This window comes from Heliangelus exortis, chromosome 14, assembly GCF_036169615.1.
Source record: "Heliangelus exortis chromosome 14, bHelExo1.hap1, whole genome shotgun sequence".
NCBI lineage: Eukaryota > Metazoa > Chordata > Aves > Apodiformes > Trochilidae > Heliangelus > Heliangelus exortis.
Window position 1 is genome coordinate 1,899,410 of NC_092435.1, and position 23,640 is coordinate 1,923,049.

Below are 23,640 nucleotides of genomic sequence, written 5' to 3' on the forward strand. Positions count from 1 at the left end.
GAATCAAGACTGTTATCCCTGTGTTCAGGGCAAGGACAGGACTGCCATCCTCTTAGCACATTCCCAGCATTTGCCTTCTGCCTACAGCTGAGGAATAATGCTTTGTGGCATTGCAGTAAAAAGAGCTTTGCTCTTACAAGTGTTATGGGAATTAGTTTTGTTAAGGAAGTGGGGAAAATGGGAGAAGGCCACGATGCTTCTGGAGAGGCTGTGGGCTTTGCTAGGCTGAGCAGCCTCCACTGGAGAACAAAAGAGCTTAACAGGAGCAATAAAAGTAAAGTGCTCTTGTGAACAGCCCTCTCTCTAGAGGGTAGAGGATGCAAGCCAAGCATCAGGAAATAAATGAGATGCCAGTGCTGACCTTATTTCTCAGGATGGCACCAGAACAGCTGAAAGAGCAGCGTGATGCTGCATCAGCAGGAATTGTTACCTGGGGTACATGTCTGGAGAAATCCCACTGGAGACCAGAGAAGCCGTGGTAAGCACTTGACACAAAGCAAACTCAATAAACAGGCCTCTGTTAATAAGCTAATGTACAGCAGTGATTAAGCAATGGAATGAAAATTTTGGTCTCTGAACAGCTGTACATCAGCCAGTCACGACTCGTGACATTCTTTCTAGCGTGTAGATACACATCCTAAAATCAAAGTTTTTCAAAGCAAAGTAAAAATGAGACCATGTACAAAGTGGAAGCAGTAGGAATCTTTAGAACACGGAGGCAGCTGTGTGTTGGGGGTGCTTTGCAACACTCTGCTTGAATGTTTAGGGCATGCTGTTTGCAAAGGGAAGATTTGGGTTTAATTTCAGGCATGCTGTGCACACTGTATGGAAATGCTGGAGCTACACACAGTGCTGTGCAACAGATGGGAGCCCCCCCTTTGGCCTGTGCTTTGTGCTTGCTGGGGGAGATGGGGTACATTTGGAATTAATTGCTGTCTGTGTGATTTGCAAATGTGTTTGTGTGGTGAGACAGGCAGAGGCAGCTGTGGGTCCTGGCTATTGGTCAGATGCTACCTAATTAATCACTGGTGCACGTTAATTAGTTATTAGTGACTTGCTGCTGTGTTGTGTTGGGCAAGTGGAGTCCCCTGCTGGAACGAGTGTTCCACAACACCAGGGCTGGGATGTGGAGATGCTGCTGCTATCAGGGATGTCTTTTAATTCCCAGTGCTAATGTGTGTTTTCTCTGCTGGGCAGTAATGGCCATAATGTCATGGCCATCCCCCAGCTTTTGCAGGGCACTGTGCTCAGCTTCCATTTCAGACCTCTAAAGCAGAGTCTTATACTGTATTTGGGCAGGGCCTGGTGGCTGCAGCTGAGGTCCTTCATTAAATGTGGATTTTTTTTTTCCCCTGTTGTGGTTACTTAGCATCCAGATGTGAAATGCTACATAAAAAATGAAATTGCCCTCTTGGTAATTAGTTTTTCCAGCACTTTCTAGGCTATAGACCTTGCTTCTTGTCCCCCAGGTAACTTTCCATGCACTCTGTGCATCTGTCATGTAGATCCCATCCTGTGCTGCACTCCTGGGTTCTATTTTTCCAGGTGCAAGACCTTACATTGGCCTTGATGAACTTCCTAAGGTTCTTGTTAGCCCAGTCTTCCAGGCTGTGTTCCTGCAGAGTCTCCTGCTCTCCCTGAAGTGTCCACTTCCCCACTCATTTCAGGATCATCTGCAAACATCACATCTGCAAGTGCATCTCAGTGCACTCCATCTGATCTTTTGCAGAGACTCTAAGAGCTGGCTGAGTATCATCTGACTGCAGTCTTATTTTTTTTTTTTTTTTTTTGTCAAGAAAATGTTTATTTTGTTAAGTCAAACTGTTTTCTGTAGAGAGATTGCTTTCGTGACAGCTTTATTGAAATTTTTGCTTTGATTAGATCAGGGAATTTTTCTTCAATTTTATTTCTACGTTTATTATATTGTATAATCTTGACATAATATAAAAAGGATTTTATAGCAAATGAGAATGCAATTACTTTGTGAAAATGATCAAGACAAATAAAAAAATTTTGACCTCAGAAAGAAAGTGTTCACCTTTGTGGAAATGGCTCATTTCACAACTGTCAACTCAAGTTTTTAAACCAGAATTTTTTGTAATTTTTCTCTTCAGGAAGACCTCAAAATATTGGCAACAAGGAAATAATGGAAAAATGCCAATTCATACAGCTTTTCATGGTATTAAAAATGTCAGTGGTAGTCTGGCTCCAGTAATAATTATTCATCTTAGCAGTGTTGAAGGCTGGAGTTGGGTTTGGGCTGTTCCTGTTTGCTCTAGAATGAGAATGGTGTCTGTGCCCCAGCCCTCATGGGAGAGGAGCAGTCAGGGAAGGTTCCTGCCCTTTTTTTACAGATAGGGGATTCCAGCCTAGAAAGATGGATTTTTTACTCAAGACTGGACAAGAATTGCCAGCAGACATGGACCTAAAAGGACACTGATTCCTTTTCTGGTGCTTTCAACCTGGGCTGTAAAGACTGGGTACCCAACTGGTAACTCTCATGTGAAAAATGGAGCAGCAGCTTTTTTTTTTTTATTTCCTCTCCCACCAAAAACCTTTGTACTGCCTCTAAGGTTCACCCCAACTCTGCTGCCCAAAGGGTGCTCTTCCCTCTCCTCCTTCCTGGGAGCCCAGGATCCACAGCCCCTGCCTAGAGAACTGCAGTGAGTTTTAAGCAGGGCTTTTTCTTCCAACAGATTGCCTAATAAAAGGGCAAATATTGATCACATGTCTGGAAAAAGTTTGTTTTGATCTCTGTGTCTGCTATTCCAGCTTTAAAGAACAGAGCCTTTTCTGAAATATTTTCCTGGTAATAGAATTAGGATGTAATTCCTTGAAGACAAATCTTGGCAGGTATGAAGTGTGTAATATCTGTCCTTGATTGAACCTGCAGCCTGGCCTAATACTTCCCACGTTTTCCTGTTTTCAAAGTGAATTTGATCTTGTGCTGAAGGAAATGATTCTCTTTACTTGAGCCCTCTTGACTATTTCACAGCAAGAAGGATGTGATCCATTACTTAAGGAGCCCTCATTACATGCAGCTGTGGGATACTCATCTTTTTCCTTTATCTGCTCTGCTGGAAAACTTGGATATTTTGTTTTACTAAACAAAATCAAGGTCAGGGATGTTAAAAACAAATAGATTGGCTTATTGAACTTGATAGTATAATAATTTTCTTGTCACCAGCCTTAGCTTTTCTTTGCTGAAATAAGATTAACACAGATTAAAGCTATTTATTTTGGAAGTATAGCATTCTGGGCAGGGAGGCTGTGATGGGTTTGCTTTAAATGTGTCTTCATAGTTTAAGAATTTGCAAACCCTCATTTTTTTTAGGATTATTTGTTTCTGTAACTGTTACTGTGCCTGAAGTTACTCCTTTTCTTTGTGGGAACACCTCAAATATCTTCTGTATTTGTTCCACCTTGCTCTATTAAAGCAATGATGCTCTTTCTAGTGTAAATGCATGCAAATGAGATCAGAATTTTTCACTGCTTTTCTAAGTGATGTCATGTCTAAGAATTCTTAATACTCTGTGGAAGAAGTAAGTGCTAACCTTCATTTGCCTTTATTAAATACAGATACATCCTGACCTAGTAAAGCCCTAAGATGGGCACTTAAGTACATTTCTAGCAAGTAAAACACTTAACTGTGTTAGCTAAGTGTGTGTTTAACTTATTGAACAAGTGCCAGAAGCCAGTGTCATCCCAGTGCTGTTGCTACTAAAATCAACCAGATCTGCCTGGGAGGGTAACTGAATATTAGTAAGATTTATTTTTCTGCTAGAAAAAAAAATATCTTGGTGCTCTGTGTTTTAAGGTGAGTTCAGTTTTCAGGAAGGTATTTGGTTTACATGGCAAGGTTCTGTTAGCACAGGATGGAATTTCTGTGCTCTTTAGGCTTCCTAAAGCTCCCTCATCTCTTTTGCATCTCTCCCTTCTCTCTCTCTCAGAAACTGTAGCCACGTCTGGATTTCTCAAAATTTCTTGTATCTTTGATTGCAGACCAATGACATTTTGCTTTCCTTGAGAGGTTTAAATGATTCCCAAGGTATTAAAAGTAGAAACTCAGACATGCAAGCACATGATGTTCCTACATCAAATCTCACAGACCCCACATAAACCTTCCATCTGCTCTTTGGCTGAAAGGAAGCAAAAGTCCTTCTGCTTTTCCCTTCTTTGTTAGGATTTTGTAATAGTTCTTCAGATGTCATTTGGATTGCCAGGAAGCTGAAGAGGAGCCAGCAGTGTGCCCAGGTGGCCAAGAAGGCCAATGGCATCCTGGGCTGGCTCAGGAACAGCGTGGCCAGCAGGTCCAGGGAAGGGATTCTGCCCCTGTGCTCAGCCCTGGGGAGGCCACAGCTTGAGTCCTGTGTCCAGTTCTGGGCCCCTCAGCTCAGGAAGGAGATTGAGGTGCTGGAGCAGGTCCAGAGAAGAGCAAGGAGGCTGGGAAGGGATCCAGCACAAGTCCTGTGAGGAAGGGCTGAGGGAGCTGGGGGTGTTGAGGCTGGAGAAGAGGAGGCTCAGGGGAGACCTCATCACTCTCTCCAACTCCCTGAAAGGAGGTTGGAGCCAGGGGGGGGTTGGGCTCTTTTCCCAGGCAACTCTCAGCAAGACAAGAGGGCACAAGAGGTCTCAAGTTGTGCCAGGGGAGGTTTAGGTTGGACATTAGAAAGAATTTCTTTCTGGAGAGGGTGCTCAGCCATTGGAATGGGCTGCCCAGGGAAGGGGTGGATTCTCCATCCCCGGAGATATTTCAAAAGAGCCTGGATGTGGCACTCAGTGCCATGGGCTGGGAACCACGGGGGGAGTGGAGCAAGGGTTGGACTTGATGAGCTCTGAGGTCCCTTCCAACCCAGCTGATTCTATGATTCTATGAAGCAAAAGTCCTTCTGCTTTTCCTTTCTTTGTTAGGATTTTGTAATAGTTCTTCAGATGGCATTTTCCTGTGAGGGAGCGGCTCTGCCCTGTAGTTCCGAAGCTCCTCGACTAGAGGTCAGTAACACATCAAAGAACATGAGGCAGAAAATAGCTGTGGGGATACCACCAGACATTTTAGCATTTGAAATGAAGACTTGTTATATAGTTAATCTTCATCAGCTGTAAGTCCCTGAGATAGGTGACCAGAGCAGTGAAATGCTTCCATTGCCTATTTTTAATATTTAGGAGAATGTTGGAAGTAGTGATTCCAAATTTAAAGCAATAACAAAAAATATCACCCTTTTAATGTCGTTTATTCTCACTGTGTAAGCTGCATGTTTCTGTGTAATATCCATGATTTAGAAAAAAATCTGTTGTCTGGGAATTTTTCCTGCTAAATCTTTATATATATATTTATTTATATAAATCTTTATATAATCTCCTCAGTTGCATTGGCAGTTTCTTTGCACAGTGCTTGGAAGAAAACATCAGTGAAGCAGAGGTAGTTAAAAAGAGATTAAAAACAGTCCTATTTGTCATGTCCTTACAACTAAATAGATCAGTCACTGTATACTAAAGAGCTAGGTTAGGTATGCTTAAAGGTAGAATAGAGTGTGTGTTTCAATTTACTTCTTTAAAAACCCTGTTCCTTTAATCAGTCAATTCTATTTTTATTTCTGCTAACCTGATCCTGCTTGGTGTTAGAGAAACTGGTCATCTGGACAATTAAAGAGCAATTTATGGAGCAGCTCTTTCTCTTCCAGACACATTTTTTTACAGGATGTCTTGAACTGTGCTGCTATTTTGGTAGCAAAGTTGTTCAAATACATACACTGAATCATTCCTCATTAGAAGCAGGCACAAAGGATTCTGTTTGTATTCTTTCAGTGTGTCCTATCCTGAAAATACTCATTTCCTTTATCATGACTAATGCCATTACTGAGTGGTTTTGCTGAGATACTGAGTTCAGCTGTGTTCATCACTGTGATTAGTGCATTTGTCTCCAGCTAAAATGCTGATTCTTACTTGAATGCTGCAGTCCTAAGAGCTGTGCTCTAACTCTTTATGAAGGAGAAATTGCTGTTTCCCAGCTTTCTTGTCTCAGCTCAGTTGATTCTATTTTTTCCCCCTGCGTAAACAACCCTAAGCCAAGGCATTTCAATAGTTTTTTACACAGGTCCTGTTTTCTTCTCTCACACCACTTTTGTAGCTGCAAGGTGCATTGTGATTTCTGCCCGATTTAGTAAAAGTTGAACCAGTCCTGGCATTTCTAAAATGTAAAGTATTAACAATTACAATATGAATGGTGTAAGTGTAATGACAAAGATCAAAAGGAGAGATACAAGCCTTTCCCAAAGTTATAGTGACCAACAGTGATAGGGCTGCCACCAGACCAGACCCCCAAGATTTCACCAAGCTCATTGCAATCCAAAGATCTCCTACTGAACATAAGAGAGTAAAGGTGGTTATGCTGTCTAATGCAAGTTTCTCATGAGCTTAGGTCAAAAGTGAGCCAAAGACTTAATTTCAGCTGTATTCTGCCCTTTGGCTCTGTTGTGTGGTTCCCTTCCCTTCCCTTCCCTTCCCTTCCCTTCCCTTCCCTTCCCTTCCCTTCCCTTCCCTTCCCTTCCCTTCCCTTCCCTTCCCTTCCCTTCCCTTCCCTTCCCTTCCCTTCCCTTCCCTTCCCTTCCCTTCCCTTCCCTTCCCTTCCCTTCCCTTCCCTTTTCCCTTTTCCCTTTTCCCTTTTCCCTTTTCCCTTTTCCCTTTTCCCTTTTCCCTTTTCCCTTTTCCCTTTCCCTTTCCCTTTCCCTTCCCTTTTCCCTTCCCTTTTCCCTTCCCTTTTCCCTTTTCCCTTCCCTTTTCCCTTCCCTTTTCTCTTCCTTTTTTCTTTCCCTTTTCCCTTCCCTTTTCCCTTCTCTTCTTTTCCCTTCCCTTTTCCCTTCCCTTCTTTTCTCTTCCCTTCCCTAAGAAAGAACAAAACAGTCTCAGAGAGCTGTTTCTCAGTGCAAGTTTGTTACTCTCTGTACAGAAAAGTTCATGGGGAACCTGTTGTGTAAGGGGAATTTAATTCAGGTTTGCATCAAGAAACTCTCAGTGTCATTTGAACAAAAAACCTAAAGATACAAAAACCAGGTCAGTGGAGCTCCTGTTGGGAGCTGCAAACACAGAGACCTCTTGTGTTGGAGAAGCAAAATGCTTCTGAAAGTGTCTGGCTTTGAGACATTAGGATGCTTTGAAAATGTAATGGTCAGGAAAATAGACAGGATTTTTTGGGCTGGTATTTAGTTTAATTAGATATTTAGTATTTAGTTAGTTAGATGACAGGAATAGTTACATTTGGAGCAGGGATCAGGATGAAAAGTCCTGTCCTGTTCTTCATTTCTCTCCTCCAAGCAGACTTCAGGATGCACAACAGCTTAACTCAGCTTGCAGTGCCATGGTTATAACCTCTGATAAATAACTCTGATACATTTGGTGTGATACCAGCACCTCCTTCTCCAGCACCAGTGTGGTAAAAAGCTCTTTGTAGATATAAGTAATTAATTGGAGGCTGAGCAGCTTTTCAAGGCCCAGTGCAGTCATCTCACAGGGCCCAGCATCTCTGCTTCCTGAGCTTTGGCACAGCACAGCTCCAGAGGTGACTGGTGACAGGCCATCATCTTCTGTTATCCCCTGGGATTCCAGCAGTTTTAAAATGGAAACCCAATCTTGTGGGGGTAAAAATGAGGATTTCCAAGCGTTTGGTCACTGACTGAACAGGGGAACTGAAATGCAATGGGAACTCAGGTTTTTTTAGCATCCCATAAAGTAAATCAAGTTCTCTGCTGGTGTGACTGCATGACAGGCTCTGGGATAAGCTGGTTTGCAATTTTTTGCTGAAATGGCAAAGGTAGATTTCTAGATGAAGTGGTGCTGTGTGTTGTTTGGGGTTTTTTTACTAGAAAATGTTCAGTATTTCAAATCTCCCATGTTCAGTATTTCAAATCTCCTGGTCTAAGCTGGATCTGGAGACTGTAACTGGCTGAGGGCCCAGCAGTGCCATGCAAACCTTCATGGGAGGAGGTTTTGTGCTCTTGCTGAGCTGCTGTCAGGAGCCAGGATGGTCCCACCTCCTGCTGCTGTTCACATCTGGCTGGCTCTGCCCTCTACCTCCTGCATGTCTGATTCCCTGGGAGCTGGTTCAGCTTGATAACCGGACAAAAAACACTTTTAAAATGTATTTTTTTTTTTTTTTTTAACTTCCTGTTGATTTAGCTCACCAAAAAGTTAGAGGAGCACCAGAGCAGGAAGGAATGTGTGAATTCAGACACAGCTTCTGCCTTTCAGAACTCAGCACCTGGGGGAAGAAGACAGATGAAAGCAATGCAGATCCCATTCCCCTTCCTAACAATGTATCCGAAACTTTGGGATCCACTTGGCTGAAGAGCATTCTTCTGGAAAGGGACCTGGGGGTCTTGATGAACAGCAGGCTCAACATGAGCAAAAAGCCATCAGGATGCTGGGTTGTACCAGCAAGAGCATCACCAGCAGAGACAAAAAAATCAGCATCACACTCTGCTCAGCAGTTGTCAGACTGCACCTGGAATATTGCATCCAGTGTTGGTCCCTGCTGTACAACAAGGGGTGCAGGCAGGCTGGAGAGGGTCCAGAGAAGAGTCATGAGGATGATCAGAGAACCTGGCTGCCTGCCATATGAGGAGAGGCTGGGAAAACTGGGTCTGTTCAGCCTTGAGAAGATTCAGGGGAGACCTTATTAAAATGTTCCAGTATTCAAAGAGCAGCTACAAAGAAGGTGGAGACTCCCTGTTTACAAGGAGCCAGGGACAAGGCAAGAGGCAATGGACACAAACTTCTCCTGGGGGGATTGCATGTGAACAAAAGAGGAAAATTTTTCACTCTGTGGACAGCCAGACATTGAAATGGTCTCCCAGGAGAAGTGGTGGATTCTCCCACTTTGGAAAGTTTTAATTCTCAGCTCGATGGAGTGCTGAGACATCTCATATAAACAATTATATTAGAGGGTTGGGCCAGATGATCCTTGAGGTCCCTTCCAACTTGACATCCTGTGATTCTGTGATTTGCAAGGAGTGTGGTAGCTGTGCAGAGGTCAGAGTGCCATGAGGAAGTGTGTGTGGGTCTGTTGTGGCAAGGGGTGAAAGTGGAAATCTGGCCTAATCCCAGGAGATGATGAGAATTGCCGGGTCCTGCACTTTGGCCACAACAACCCCATGCAGCGCTACAGGCTGGGGACAGAATGGTTGGAGAGCAGCCAGGCAGAGAGGGACCTGGGAGTCTGGATTGCCAGGAAGCTGAAGAGGAGCCAGCAGTGTGCCCAGGTGGCCAAGAAGGCCAATGGCATCCTGGGCTGGCTCAGGAACAGCGTGGCCAGCAGGTCCAGGGAAGGGATTCTGCCCCTGTGCTCAGCCCTGGGGAGGCCACAGCTTGAGTCCTGTGTCCAGTTCTGGGCCCCTCAGCTCAGGAAGGAGATTGAGGTGCTGGAGCAGGTCCAAAGGAGGGCAACCAGGCTGGTGAAGGGACTCGAGCACAGGCCCTACGAAGAGAGGCTGAGAGAGCTGGGGCTGTTCAGCCTGAAGAAGAGGAGGCTCAGGGGAGACCTCATCGCTCTCTACAACTCCCTGAAAGGAGGTTGGAGCCAGGTGGGAGTTGGTCTCTTTTCCCAGACGACTTTCAACAAGACAAGAGGACACAGTCTTAAGTTGTGCCAGGGGAGATTTAGGCTGGATATCAGAAAGAATTTTTTTACGGAGAGGGTGATCAGGCAATGGAATGGGCTGCCCAGGGAAGTGGTGGATTCTCCATCCCTAGAGACATTTAAAAAGAGCCTGGATGTGGCACTCAGTGCCATGGTCTAGCAACCGCACCGGTGGGTCAAGGGTTGGACTTGATGAGCTCTGAGGTCCCTTCCAACCCAGCCAATTCTAGGATTCTATGATTCTATGAATTAGGTCAGATGTGGATGAGGTGAGATCATATCATGAGCAGCAGTTTAATGAGTAATAAAACGAGGGGGATCTGATACTATCACTTCTCAAATTTGGCAATCTCAAGATCCCCAAATGATGATTTTTTTGTTTTGTTTTGTTAAAAAAGAACATTTAAACACTGCAATTTAAACGTGATGCTGGTGACTTGGATATTGACTGGAAGAAACACATTAATAATACTCACATTAGCATGTTGCTTTCTCCTGTGTTCTTCTGAAGATTATTTTTTGTACAATGTAGTTTTTACTGTTATGGATCTGTAATCCCCAAATAATAAAGTAGCACCATGTTAACAGGCAACTAAAACAATGCTTGTTTTGGGGTGAACAGGTTGTTCAAGCTCCAGATAAGAGCTGTAGGGATATTGCAGTTGACTTTAAAGGACTGGAACTCAGCAGTTTTCTTCTCCTGTTCCCTGAAAGGATCTCATCTGCTGATAATGCATCCTGCCTTGGACTAACAAACAGGTTCAGCTACACAATGGTACACGGGCCCAGAAAACCCAGCTTTGGTCCTATTATGGTCTTATCTCCACAGAGTTCTTTTTATTGTTTATATCTTGTGAAAATTGGCTTATTGCCCCTGAGAAAGCAAGGAGGGAAACTGTGACAATTCTCACACAGCTGTTTTCGTTATAAATATTTTATATTATTAATAATAAATAGCAGTTTTATAGAAATGGCTTCCTTTTATGGGCAATGGTAAGACAGCTGTTGAGTTTATGATTTTATAATCTGTCAGATGGGCAATTTTGTGCTTATGGCACACTGTCTTCAATAGAGAATTCTGCTTAAAACCTGATGCACAACAACTGTATTTCTGTATTTCCATTAAGGCAGGTGAAGACATTTGTGTTTCCACTGCCAGACTCCAGATGCCTCTTTGGAGAGGCATTAGAGGAAGAAATCTGGGGGCTTTTCAGGTGCATCTCTATGTGAAAGATGGACTTACAAGAAACAACTGTGCTGATCCATGGTGTGAGGTGGTTGATAGGCTGCCTGTCCTCCTCTTAAGAATTGTTTTAATTGTTTAACAATTAATTGTTTAACTTGGTCATTAGCAACAGGACCACAACTATGGGTGCATGCACAGAATGTACACCTCAAAGCTTTATCCAAAAAAGAAATTAAATCATGCTGATACTGCACAAGTGTGAAGACATCTTGGGTTGCTTGGTGTGTGCTGGAAGACATCTCTAACCCCATCAGTGGTCCTGGACTTTCAGTGGGACTTGTGGGGTAGAGATTACACCCCCTGACTGCAGAACAATTGATCTAAGTGATAGTCCCAGCCCTGAGGATGCTTGATGGTGTTTAGCAGAAACTCTCCAGTTCTTGTGAGCTGAGCTAAGCTTCTGTCTGGCAAGTGAATTGGAGAGCTTGAGAGCAGTAAGTACCTGGAGTTTTTATTACATTCCTTTTACAAGAGCCTGACTGGCACGGTGGGTTTTGTACTTCAGAAGTAAAAAGCTCTGCAACCCACTGCCTGGCTCTAAGACACAAACCAGATACCAGGGATCCAGTATACAATGGCTCAACCCCCAAGGCTATTGGCCCATTTTTTCACTCTTTCAAATAACCTTGCCTCTCATAAGTCTGTTGCTCATTTAAAGCAAACTTTCATCAGAAATTACTTCCAGCACTGGATATGAAGCACTCTGCAATATGTTACCAAATGAGGGCTGGATTCACTGCTTAAATAAAGCAAGCCAGTTTGCTTCAAACAGATCATTTATTGCTACCTTCATGCTGTATATTTATTGTGAGGATATTGTCACATCTCTTTCAGTTTTGAAAATGTAAGTTGGATTTTCTCTTTCAGGTTGCCATCTGGTGTATTGCGAGCAGTCTCAGAGAGTAAGAGGCCATCTGTTAATACTTTTTCAGGAAGCTTTTTATAGAGCAGTGAAGTGGCAAATCTCAAAAACACGTTGTAATGACTTACAAGATCTCGGGTATGTGTACAAGTAAAGGCTGATATTTTATTCCTATCAACAATACAGTTATCAAGCTGGGAAGGAAAGGAAGAGAAGAAAGAGAACTTGCACACAAATGCACATGCATTTTAATGGCTCTATTGCATATATTACTTTTCCTATTTTTACATGAAATGTAAAACGAGTTTCTGAAGCTTTGATTCAGTTTATGCTCATGTACTTTAGCAAGACTGATTGCCTCTATGAGAAACTCTTTCCTACTTCTTTAACCATTAATAGAAATTGAGCAACCCAGGATTTTGCCTAATAATACCAAAAGGCAGCTTGCATTACTGCAGTGGGGGATTTTACATCTCTGGTGTCTGGGGTTCCTAAGATGCTGATGTGTCTACCAGAACATGGCTGCCACCTAGGAAGGTCTCCAGTTCAGACTTTCTGTTTTTTGTTGCCAGCAACCTCAAGTTCAATCCCTGGTGTACTTGCACATGGTAGAAGGTGAATTCTACATTCAGGACCATGAGTAAAGAGGTTTCCTACCCAAATTTGCTATGTTTACTCAGTCACTAATAGTAACAGTAGAGGGCATGACTGACAGAAGTGTTGCCTGTTCAGCCACTGAAGTATTTTGATTGTTGTGATCAACAAAAAAGGTTGGGAAGGAGCTAGATGTGAGAAATGCCAATTAAACACATGCCAAGAAGCTCACTGCAGAGGATTAGTGCTGGCTGCTCTGTGTATCTGACAGAGGATGCCTCTTTTTTCTGCCCAAGGCTGTGAGCAAGTAAATCCATGTAAAGTGCCTTGATACTGGTTAAAAAAAAGAACAAATCATGCTGATGATCTGTGCTATCATTTTATAGTAAGATAAATTAAATACCTGAGGAAGAGAAGAGGTGACCTTTGGTGAGGTTATCCATGAGGTCTCTCATACCAATAGGAAGAGGTACTGAATTTCTCAAGAGTCTCTCTGTGTAACATAGATACTGAGCCAGTTTTTATTATTTGCATTGGTTTCCTTATGATTTTACAGTACAGCAGAAGCAAATAGAGCTGTATCCTGTGCCTGGTTTGTGCAGTGCTGAGGTTTTTCTCAACTCTCTTGGGGCCTCTCTGAGAGAAGACCTGAGGAAACATTGCTGCTTTCAGGATCAGGACCTTTGAGAGCATTCAGAGATATATCAGTTTACTGCTTAATTTTTAAGCCTGACGTGGTGAAGAAGAAGGCAAGTGCTGATTATCTGGGACTGTAGCTTTGCTATTGCAGAAAGATGTGGTCAAGTGTGTTTTGTTGGGTGCTCATTTAACTCGTTGGAAAATGGTGTGTTCCACTTCCAGCTGCACATTATTTGAAATGGCCCAGTCAAGCACATTTTTCTATGTTTTAATGCTGTATTAATTTTCTGTGCTTTTTGTTCTGCAGTAACAAGATTCTGTGGTGATGTTCTCGGGCATTTCCCTATGGAACCAGTCCTGCTTCAATGAAGAGTAATAGTAAAATCTTCTTCTCTTCAGTGATTCCAAATTTGATAGTGAGACATCAAAAAATATCATCCAGGTATCACTGATAATAAATGTCAGTGCTGGAGCACGTCAAGGTCATGTAAGTCTGTAGTAAGGGCTCTTCAAACTGGCATTGGGCTAAAATATTATCATCATTTAATCAAAACCAGGCAGCTTCAAATGCAAAGGCAGCATGAATATCACCATAAAATTAAGCACAGTAGCCAGCACTGAGAGAATCTGAAGCATGAGAATCTGAAGTAGGAAGAGTTTTAAAAGCAGCACAGGTGGGTTTTGCAGTGCTAACAACCCCTAGAAATAGAGAAATATGTGAGCCCAGCTGTGCTCAATATATTGGAGTCAGCTCTTAGTGGAGGTTGCAGTGATGTGGATGTTGGTCTCTTCTCCCAGTTAACAAGCAACAGAAAAAGAGGGAATTACCTCAAGTTGTGCTAGGGGAGGTTTAGGTTGAATCCTGGGAAACATTTCCATACTGGAAGGGTTGTCAGGCCCTGGAATGGAAGTGGTGGAGTCCCCATCCTTGGACATAAAGACGTGGTGCTGAGGGACATGGTTTAGTGGTGGATTTGGCAAGGCTGTGTTAACATTTGGACTCAATGATCTTAAGAGTTTTTTCCAACCTAGACAATTCTATAATGCTGTGGTATCTAGTGGTGGTTAGAGTATCTTCTAAAAGTGTTATTTATTAAAAAAACAACTTTCTTACTAATTATTTTTAGAGGTGGGCTTCAGTGGGCTCTGGGCAGAGAGCTGGCTGAGAAGGGAGGCTAGTGGGAAAAATTTGAGAATGAACAAATCTTAATTCGTTTTCTCTGGAGCTGTGGCAGCAAGGTGGCATCAGTGCCAGAGCAGTGTGTACTGCTGACAAGTCTCTGCTGTATGACTCTGCTAAAATCTAGAAGCTGATACTCAGGCTGATGGCAGAAGCAGAAATTACCCCTCCTTTCCTTTTTCATGCTTGAAACCTGGGTTTTGGAACATCCAGCTTTGAATGCAAACCTGCCTTTTCCTTCTTTCTTGAGTAACATGAACACAAGAGCCTTGAGGGGGCTGTGGCCTTCTGCACTCTTGCAATCTGAGGACTCTTCACACCAGGACACAGCAATGAGACTTCCCAGCCTTGTGAGCAGGGCATGTTCTTGGGAAAGATGTGGTGCTGCCTTGCCCCAGGAACTGCTGAGACCAGTTCACTGGTCAGCCTTTTATTATGGGCTGGATTGCCATGGAGGGAGGTGGCATTTTGTTAATAGGAGGTTCCTTCTGGTGACTCAATAACTCCTGTTTAAATAACTGCAGCAAATTCTGGAGCACTGAGCAGACACAGGTTTAAGCCCTGCCAGTTGCCCTTTACTGCATATTATGAGATGTAAGACAGTAAGACTGTGAGTGGCTGTATTTAAATGACTAAATTTACTCTAGATTAAATGTTTGCCTTTCATGTTTGATTTCTCATTAACTGAGAATTTACAGAGTCAAGTACACAGTCCTATATTTATTTGTAAACTTGAGGCTTTCTCTTTTAATGTCTCATAATAAGTTCTCCCCTCTGGTTATTTAATATATCACTCGTGATTCCGTTCTGACAAATCTCCCAGCAGTTCAGAAAACTCTTTGTCACAAGGAAATAAATCTACTGCTGACTCAATGGGAAATAAATGATTTTTGTCCTCTGAAAAATGTTGTAGCCCCGTAGATTGGTCAGTGTTACTTATCTCAATAGTGCCATTGTGGAGAGGAAAAGGGTACTTATTGGGCCAAAGAGCATTCAAGGGTACTGAAGGATATAGGGTAAGGTTATCAAGGCTTTACTTTGCTAATGTCTACTTTTGCTTTGAAAGATCATCTTACATGTGATATTTGTCTCTGTTAAATGCATTGTCTTTATTATTGCAGTAGCTTTTCTTTTTTAATTACAAAATGCTCACAAGATGTTTTGCAGTGACATATTATAACTACATTAACCAGGTGCACCAGGATCTGTGTGTATGGCAATTGATGCTTTCTCTTTGTCACTTACATAATGAACCTTCTGCTTGTACAGAATAAAATATTTATCTGGAATGCAAGCTAAAGCAAATACTGGAGACTGGAGGAGGAAAAAACAGGCTGCCTGCAGTGAATAATTGTTATAATCTCATTGTCCTTTGCAAAGTTGTTAATTAAGGCCTTTACTAAGCAGACTGTGCTTGCAGGAGTCCCACAGAAGTCAAGTTGTTGTACTCTTGTGCATCTGTTAACTTGCCGAGTTTTTAGCATATTTCATACAAGGCTCCCCAAGTTCCATCTTCTGAGAGACTATATATTAGGGGAGATGTAATGCTCTCCCCCCTTCTCTTTCCTGCATTTCTCCCTTTGGGAAAGGAAAAGGAAAAGGAAAAGGAAAAGGGAAGGAAAGGAAAGGAAAAGGAAAGGAAAGGAAAGGAAAGGAAAGGAAAGGAAAGGAAAGGAAAGGAAAGGAAAGGAAAGGAAAGGAAAGGGAAAAGGAAAGGAAAGGAAAGGAAAGGAAAGGAAAGGAAAGGAAAGGAAAGGAAAGGAAAGGAAAGGAAAGGAAAGGAAAGGAAAGGAAAGGAAAGGAAAGGAAAGGAAAGGAAAGGAAAGGAAAGGAAAGGAAAGGAAAGGAAAGGAAAGGAAAGGAAAGGAAAGGAAAGGAAAGGAAAGGAAAGGGAAAAGGAAAGGAAAAGGAAAAGAAAGGAAAAGGAAAAGGAAAAGGAAAAGGAAAGGAAAAGTAAAAGAGAAAGGAAAGGAAAATAAAAGGAAAGGCAAAGAGAAAGGAAAGGAAAAGGAAAAGAGAAAGGAAAGGAAAAAGAAAAGGAAAGGAAAAGGAAAAGGGAAGGACAGCTGAAGGAGGCTGATGAACCAGTGCATAGAGCTTGAATACACTCCATCATCAGTATTGGCATGGAAGCCTGCTAGGGATGTGAGGTTTACTTGCAGGTGCTCTCTAGAGTTTTCTCTGCAAGGAGCAAATGGTATAAACTGTGTGTACTTTGCCTACTCTTGTTCCAAGTTCTTTTTGTTATTTAGTGTTTATATTTCTATAGCAACTAGAAAATCCACTTAGGGATTTTGACCATTCCTGGTAGGCAGCAGTGTAAACAGTGTGAGGAAACAGTATTCTAGGTGAAGAGATCTGAGCAAAAAAAAATGAACTTTTGTTGTCAGTTTCTTTGTAGACATTAATGGGAAGGAGCTTTTTTGAAAAACAGAATGAATAAATTTTTAGGATGTTTCCTGTGTGAGGGGACATCTCGGGAGGAAGAAAAGAAAACAGGAAAGTCCTGGTTTTATGAAGTAGCAAATGGAGCAGTTTGGTGCCAAGGCCTGATTGGAGGCAAGAACTGACATCTTGGGAGCAGATGAGAGGAAATGGGGTGTATCAGTTTGTCATGAACAGCCTCAAAACTTGAGGCAAGCAACCCATAAATAATAGACAAGGCAGAGCCCAAGGAGGATGGGGAAAACCAGAAAGACACGAGCTAGGAAAAATGTTATTTGCAACATGATATGAGAGAGAATGGTTTTGGGAAAGGATTGTGTTAGGAATGCCAGAGAGAGGAATGTTAATGTGACAGTAAAATTAAGCAGTTTCTACGTGAGGAAGCAAGGGGAAAACCCACAAATGTTATGCAGACAAAAATCATCAAAATGGGGTTGGATAAAGGATGGATCAAGAGGTGGAGAAGCAAGCAGAGTCTATGTGGGGACTTCCCAAAGAGGCAGAAACTCAATCTGGCAATGATGAGTGCACAAAGACACAGAGGGATGTAGGAAATAGGATGAGAATTAGAAGACTTCCTAAAGAACTGAAGAAGCTGGCAGAAGCAAAGTAATTTCTCTGTCTGATGGGGAAAAGAGGAGAAAAAAGAAGAAAGCATTCTAATATCTAAAAGTCTTGTGTATTTTTTTCTGAGTGGAAAGTTGGCAAAAGGTTGTGTCACGAAAAGAGGCAGAATAAATTGTGGGGGTCAGTTTATTTTTATCAGAAAAGGGAACTTTGCTAGGGCAAGGCCAGAGAAACTGATGGAGGAAGTAATCCTGGTCTCCATGATTCTACTGAAGCTACTTCCCTCTGTGAGCTGAAATGGTGTAAATGGAGGTGATCCGTGATGGAAGCTCAGAAAATAAAACCTTGTTAAATGTGAAAAAGTGTGGAAGACACCTTAATAATCAAAGAGAGAAAGGAAGGCAGCAAGGAGGGGGCCAAAAGCAAGCAAAATGTTTTCCTGTTTATTAGACACCTAGTGCAATTGAATTGAGAAAAAGCTGGCAGACATGAAGTGAGAAATAGGTGGAGAAAGTGGATATTCCTATTAAAGGCAATTGTAGAACAAGGGCTCTGCAACAAGACAGTCAAGCCAGACCTGCAGAAGTGAGACCAAGGAGAGGGGGGGCCATGGGTGAATGTATCTCACCAGCACTGAAGTTGCCATCATTGAGAATTGAGCTGAAGGAGACCCAAGAGTCAGCTGGAGATGAAGGTTGATGAGAAGCTGGATCCTTGGTGGGTTTTAGTGGTGAGATAGCAGAACTCCTTGTTTACTAGAATAAATCTCTCTCTGCTGCTTAATTAGCTTAATTAGGTCAGTTATTTTAACTTTAAACACATATTTCATATTTTTTTGGCAGTGTCTGTGAAAGCAGGATTTAGGGAAGTCAACAAATATGTGTAATTGAAAATGATCTCCCACTTGCTGACTTAGACAGCTGTTTCCTATTTATTTGGTGAATATGCTGGAATCAACCAGGAGTTGCACTGCTGAGCAGAGTGACTGCAGGGGAGAGAAGGGAGATGGCAGGAGCCCTGCCAGCCCAGCCCTGCTGCTGAGCACAGCCAGGAGGGGCTGTCAGGACCGTGCAGGTCTGCAGTGCAATGCTATCCAGTCTCCAGCAGTTTGGATTTTCATAGCCAGTCAGGTCTCTTTTTGCCTAATTTCTCCTGTCTATCTGTAGCACACTTGCTGCTGGGAGCCGTGCTTCCATGGAGAGGTTGCTGTGGCTTCACCACCTCCTCTCCTCTCCTCTCCTCTCCTCTCCTCTCCTCTCCTCTCCTCTCCTCTCCTCTCCTCTCCTCTCCTCTCCTCTCCTCTCCTCTCCTCTCCTCTCCTCTCCTCTCCTCTCCTCTCCTCTCCTCTCCTCTCCTCTCCTCTCCTCTCCTCTCCTCTCCTCTCCTCTCCTCTCCTCTCCTCTCCTCTCCTCTCCTCTCCTCTCCTCTCCTCTCCTCTCCTCTCCATTTCTCCTCTCCATTTCTCCTCTCCATTTCTCCTCTCCATTTCTCCTCTCCATTTCTCCTCTCCATTTCTCCTCTCCATTTCTCCTCTCCATTTCTCCTCTCCATTTCTCCTCTCCATTTCTCCTCTCCATTTCTCCTCTCCATTTCTCCTCTCCTCTCCATTTCTCCTCTCCTTTTCATTTCTTCTCTCCTCTCCTCTCCATTTCTCCTCTCCTCACCTGTCATGTCAAGTCTTTAGCTGAAAGCAGTGGGGATTGGGAAGCTTTCATGTTTCCCAGACTGTAGTCTGCCACATTAACGAATCTTTCACTTTCCAGAAGATGATAGTGTCAATCATGGTGACAGGCTGAAAGACACCATTCATTGTTAATTAATTATTAGCTGTCAACTCAAAGACTTTGTTGAACTAAGAACATTCAGGCAGATTGTGGATTTCCTCCTTTTTAAACTTTATGTTTAAAGGACACTAAATACCCTTAATTATCAAAGTAAGCTGAAATCTTTTCATACCTTTTTCTTCTGCAGGTGACTGCTTCAGGTACAATATTAATTATAAATAGAATGAAGACTTTGTAGCTTCTTATTGCTGATTTATGTTTTCATAATGGGTGAAGGAAAAAGGAAGAAGTTTCTTTGCTTTGGTAACAGCCCATGATCCCTAAGCTACCTCCAAGTTCTGGTGTTTGGTGGAAACAAACAAAAGAAAAGAAACGTGTTTCTTGAGAAAACCTGAAATAGGGGCTGTGATTTTATATCCACACATAAAATCCTTGGGTCTGAGTTGTTGGAATATTTCAGTTTCACTCCCTGTGTCTGTAAGACTTTGACCAAGAAAATGTGTGTAGTTTTCTCAGTGGGGTTCCTGCAGCTGGGAATGAACTCGGATGGCTTTTTCCTAAGGAATGATCTGATTTCCCAGCAGTTCTGGCCATGTTCAGCCATCTCTGCAGAGCTTTCTGGTACAAAAAGCTTGTGGTTAAATGGGAAGAGGCTCTTATGGGTTCTCTTCTGGTTGGGGGCTCTGGGAGTGCTCAGCCTAGGAAGGCATCTTGAGCACACCAGTTCCTGCAGAACGTGTCTGTAGGTTTGAGAACACTTTCTCCATTTGGTCCTGGCAAACACAGAGGAATAGAAAAATCCTTACCTACCTCATAGGAGTGCTCTGAGGTTTAATTAATGCATATGGGTAAAATGCTTTGAGATCCTCAGGTCATAATGATACTTAGCACTTTATATCTTCAAAGCCCCATACCCAATGCGAAGGAACTAATCCCAAACTAATTAGGCAAAAGGCACTATAAAAGTGCCAAGTGTTGTTATTTGCCTTAAAGTATTATTATTTAATCACAAATTGCCTCAAAGTGAAGTGTGACTGTATGAGATTAGAGACATAGTAATTAAGGCCTTGATTTAATATTTTAAAATTATTCAGCATACTTCAATGCAGCTCTTGATTATTTTTTTTTTTCATTCTTTCCCAAACACCCAGCATACATTTTAATTTTTATAAACACTGAATCCTCATCACTTAATAGGCTTTCCCTCTTCTCTCAGTTGTGTGCCCTTAGGATGCTGCAGTGCTGAGGGAAGATAGTTTAGTGTACAAGGATGTGGCCAAGTTGGAACACAGCAGACTGAGTGTGTGCATGTGTGAATTAAATATGACAAGAAGGAAATGTGTAAATAAAGTCTTCCTTGCATGTTTAGTAGATTTATTTATGTATGTGCTGGGTAAGTTCTACAATGCAAAAACAGCTATGAAAGCATCTGTCACCCCACATTACTTTTTCTGCTTCTGAGATCCAGGCAGCATCAGACCTTCTGAAAGATGACACTTTGCTGCATGTCAGAAAGCAGCTGGAGTTGTTACACTGAGCTGGGAAGCTATGGCTTTGGGTAAATAGGAGAAATTCTCCCCTCTGTAGAGAGGCTCAGCAGAGGGTCAAGCACCACTCCTCTCCTGGACAAACCTGTTTTAAAGGTGAAAGTGAATGTTAAGGCTTGGAAGTAAACCTGAAGACATTGTGTGCAAGAGTAAATGTCATCCACAGGATTAGAATAGATTTAAGGAAATCTGTTGGTGGGCATTGACTGTGTTTACTCTTCTTTCTGAAGCAGTAAAAAATATTTATTTTTCAGATGCAAATGACTTGAAGTTCATCACTACAGGAGGACTGGATGTAACACCACCATTCTGTGCCACTTTACCAACCTTGCTGGACAGAATCCCCTGTCTTCTAGTGTGAGATTAGAATGAACAGTGAGGTTGAACAAGAAAGTTTATGGGGTAGGAAGGCTTTGTAGTGACAGGGGAACAATGTGGTGAGTGAGCCTTGCAGGGACATGAAGCCAGTGTGGTGGCATACTGAAAATTCTAGCAGCTACCCAGGTATTGACTCTGAGGGCTTAGGAGGATCCCATAGAGTGCAATAGTCCTGAGGACTCACTGCAACAGGTAGAATGGCCTCCAAAATATAGCATTGCTCAGGGTGACAGCAGTGAAATGGCATTTACCCTTGTGGATGCACTTACATTGGTAAATTATAATTATTTAACACATCCGATCAAAGTCAGCACTAGAAATGTTGGGGTTCTTCTGTAGAGCAATTGTTTTTGTAAACCACAGAAAAGATTATCAAGTGACTTTTCAGACAGCCCTGGAAACACATTGTTTCTGGATTCTTACCTTCTCCCCAGAACTTCCCCTGACCCTGCAACTTACAGCGTTTTTTTTTTATCCCTTGGAATTTTGTGAATTTGGGGGGAGGAAGGTATTCTGTTCCAAACTGGTCTCAGAAAAGATGAGAGACGAGGAAGTGTTGACACTGGTCTGCCTGAAACCAGGCAGAGAGAACTGCTTAGGTAACAGGTGGTAAGTCTGGGCCTGCCTCTGGAAAAAGTTCCAAGGTATTTGTGTCGTGGTTACTCCAAGACTTGCAAAACATTGGACACTGGAATTCAGTTTTGCAGCAGACAAATTTTGAGGGGTTCATGATGCAACCACATTCACTTCCAAGGCTCAGGCTCTGCTCCCTTGTGTTGTTTATCTTGCATACTACAGCACTGGAAAGAAATCCAGCTGCAGGAATGGAAAACCTGTGCATGTAGGACCTGATGTGCAGCTGTGAAACTGAAGTCAGTTCCCTGATTCACACCTGATGAGCACACAGGGCTCTACACTGGTATTGCAGAGTACAACTCTTTGATGCCTCCTGGCCTGAGATGGTTTATTTTTCAGTATAAATGACCAGCCACTGTCTGTTTATTCTTATCTTGCTTTTACTGAAGTGTTCAGCAGTCTTTTGCCAGGTAGGTGCATTGCTTTTGCAGTGGAAGTAAAGAGAGACCTTTGCCTTCTCTTGGGATGAAAGCAAAACCCCTCTATCCTAACAAAAGTAGAAATGTATGAATGATCTTTAAAATTAATAAATGAACCAGGAACTTATGCTTAGATACACAAGTGTGGTTTTGTGGTAATCTCATTGCCATCATGTGTTTTGATAGAACTTTAGGGGTGGAGAGCATCTACTGTAAATAAGGGATAACTGAGTGCTCCAGACAAGCTGGGTCATCCTGGAGAACTGAAGCTCTTACTGAACAGGCTGGCAGCTTACTCTTGATGCTGAGGGAGGAAAAGGTGAAGAGGTGAAACAATGAGATACTTGAGATCATATCTTCAGTAAGCTTCAAAAGCTCCTTTTGTGTTAAAGGGACCTACATGGATTGGGAAGGAGAGGGCTCAGGTTCTGCTGTGCCAGCTTTCACCAGCTCAGCACTGGAGCATTGAACCTTCATGATGATAAAACCTGCTCAGGAATCCAAAACCTGGTGTTACCACACCCAGACACACACTGGGTCAAGAGACATTCCATTCAAGAGCCTTTCCACTGCTTACACACCTTGGGCAAAGATGAGGTGAAATGAAGCAGTGGCCTAAAAGATAAGAGCCCCCAAGGAGATAGGTGCTATCCAAATGTCATCTAGATAAATAAGGACCTGAACTTCTAGTATCTTAAGTAGCTAGACTATTGATTAAAGAATCATGATAAATGAGTATAGGGCTGTGAATTAGATCAATACCATCAACCCTAAAGTCAATCTCCTGAACCAGCTTGAACAGAGACAATAAAAAAATGCACTCAGGAGAACCACAAATCCTTGGGCTGATGGAATTCAGGCTTTAAGGTTTTTGCTGCCATTTCTTTTTCCTTTGTTTCTCTGAATAAATTTTAAAGAACTGGTTGAAGAGATGTTTATCCCTGTAAATATTTTGTAGTTCAGAAATTAAATGAGACTACCCGTGATCAACATCTAAGCTTTGGAGTAAATTAGGATATCTTTAGGGCATTTTTTCTCAACTCTTTCAGATTTTTGTGGCAACCATTGGTAAAGGGTCAAATCCTCAGCTGTGGTGGACAAATATGTTGGCTCTCTTGGGACAAGTTCACACCTGAAGAGAGGAAAGCCTTAAAATTCTTTATTTATTTTTTTTTTTAAAGTGGAACTTATACTTGGGAAATTACCAAACGGAAGTCTTTCTACAGGGGTGAGAAACAAGTAAATAACAAGGTTTTGGAAAAATTAAGTGCCTCTGCTTTATGAGCTTCTTTCTATGAGACTTGGGAGGGGCTGGATGGCTGTTTTAGCATGCCAGCTGTTGGAGCAGACTCAAAGTGGTGTTGCTGTGCTGTGTCAGAACATGTGTCCTCCAGCATAGACAAGAGTTTAATTAAAGTTCTGTTTTTCAGGTCCTATTGGTCTTTATGTGTAAGCTTCAGCAAAGTCACATAACCTTTTCCCATCTCTCTTTTTGCATACATAAAATAAAAATGATCTTTTATGTGCATGCATTACTGGATGCTGAGATGATTCATGACTTCCTATTTCTTATTACTGCTTTCTGTTAGTTTTGCAGCAGAATTGCTCCAGGGCTTCTTAAAATACCTTTCCTTCATTTGTGTACATCTCTACAAAACAAAGATGTAGCAACCACTGTGTTCATCTATGGCTGTTGGCATGATGTTAGAGAT

At 42.4% G+C, this 23,640-nt stretch overlaps 1 long non-coding RNA gene across 1 annotated transcript; it reads left to right on the forward strand.

Annotated features, from left to right (window-relative positions):
* Positions 1–102: 102 nt before the first annotated feature.
* Positions 103–21,337, forward strand: LOC139802617 (uncharacterized). Its single transcript, XR_011728715.1, has 6 exons — positions 103–478; positions 10,346–10,473; positions 10,984–11,311; positions 11,745–11,877; positions 13,280–13,414; positions 19,136–21,337. It is a non-coding gene; the product is annotated as an uncharacterized lncRNA (long non-coding RNA).
* The last annotated feature ends 2,303 nt before the right edge of the window (positions 21,338–23,640 follow it).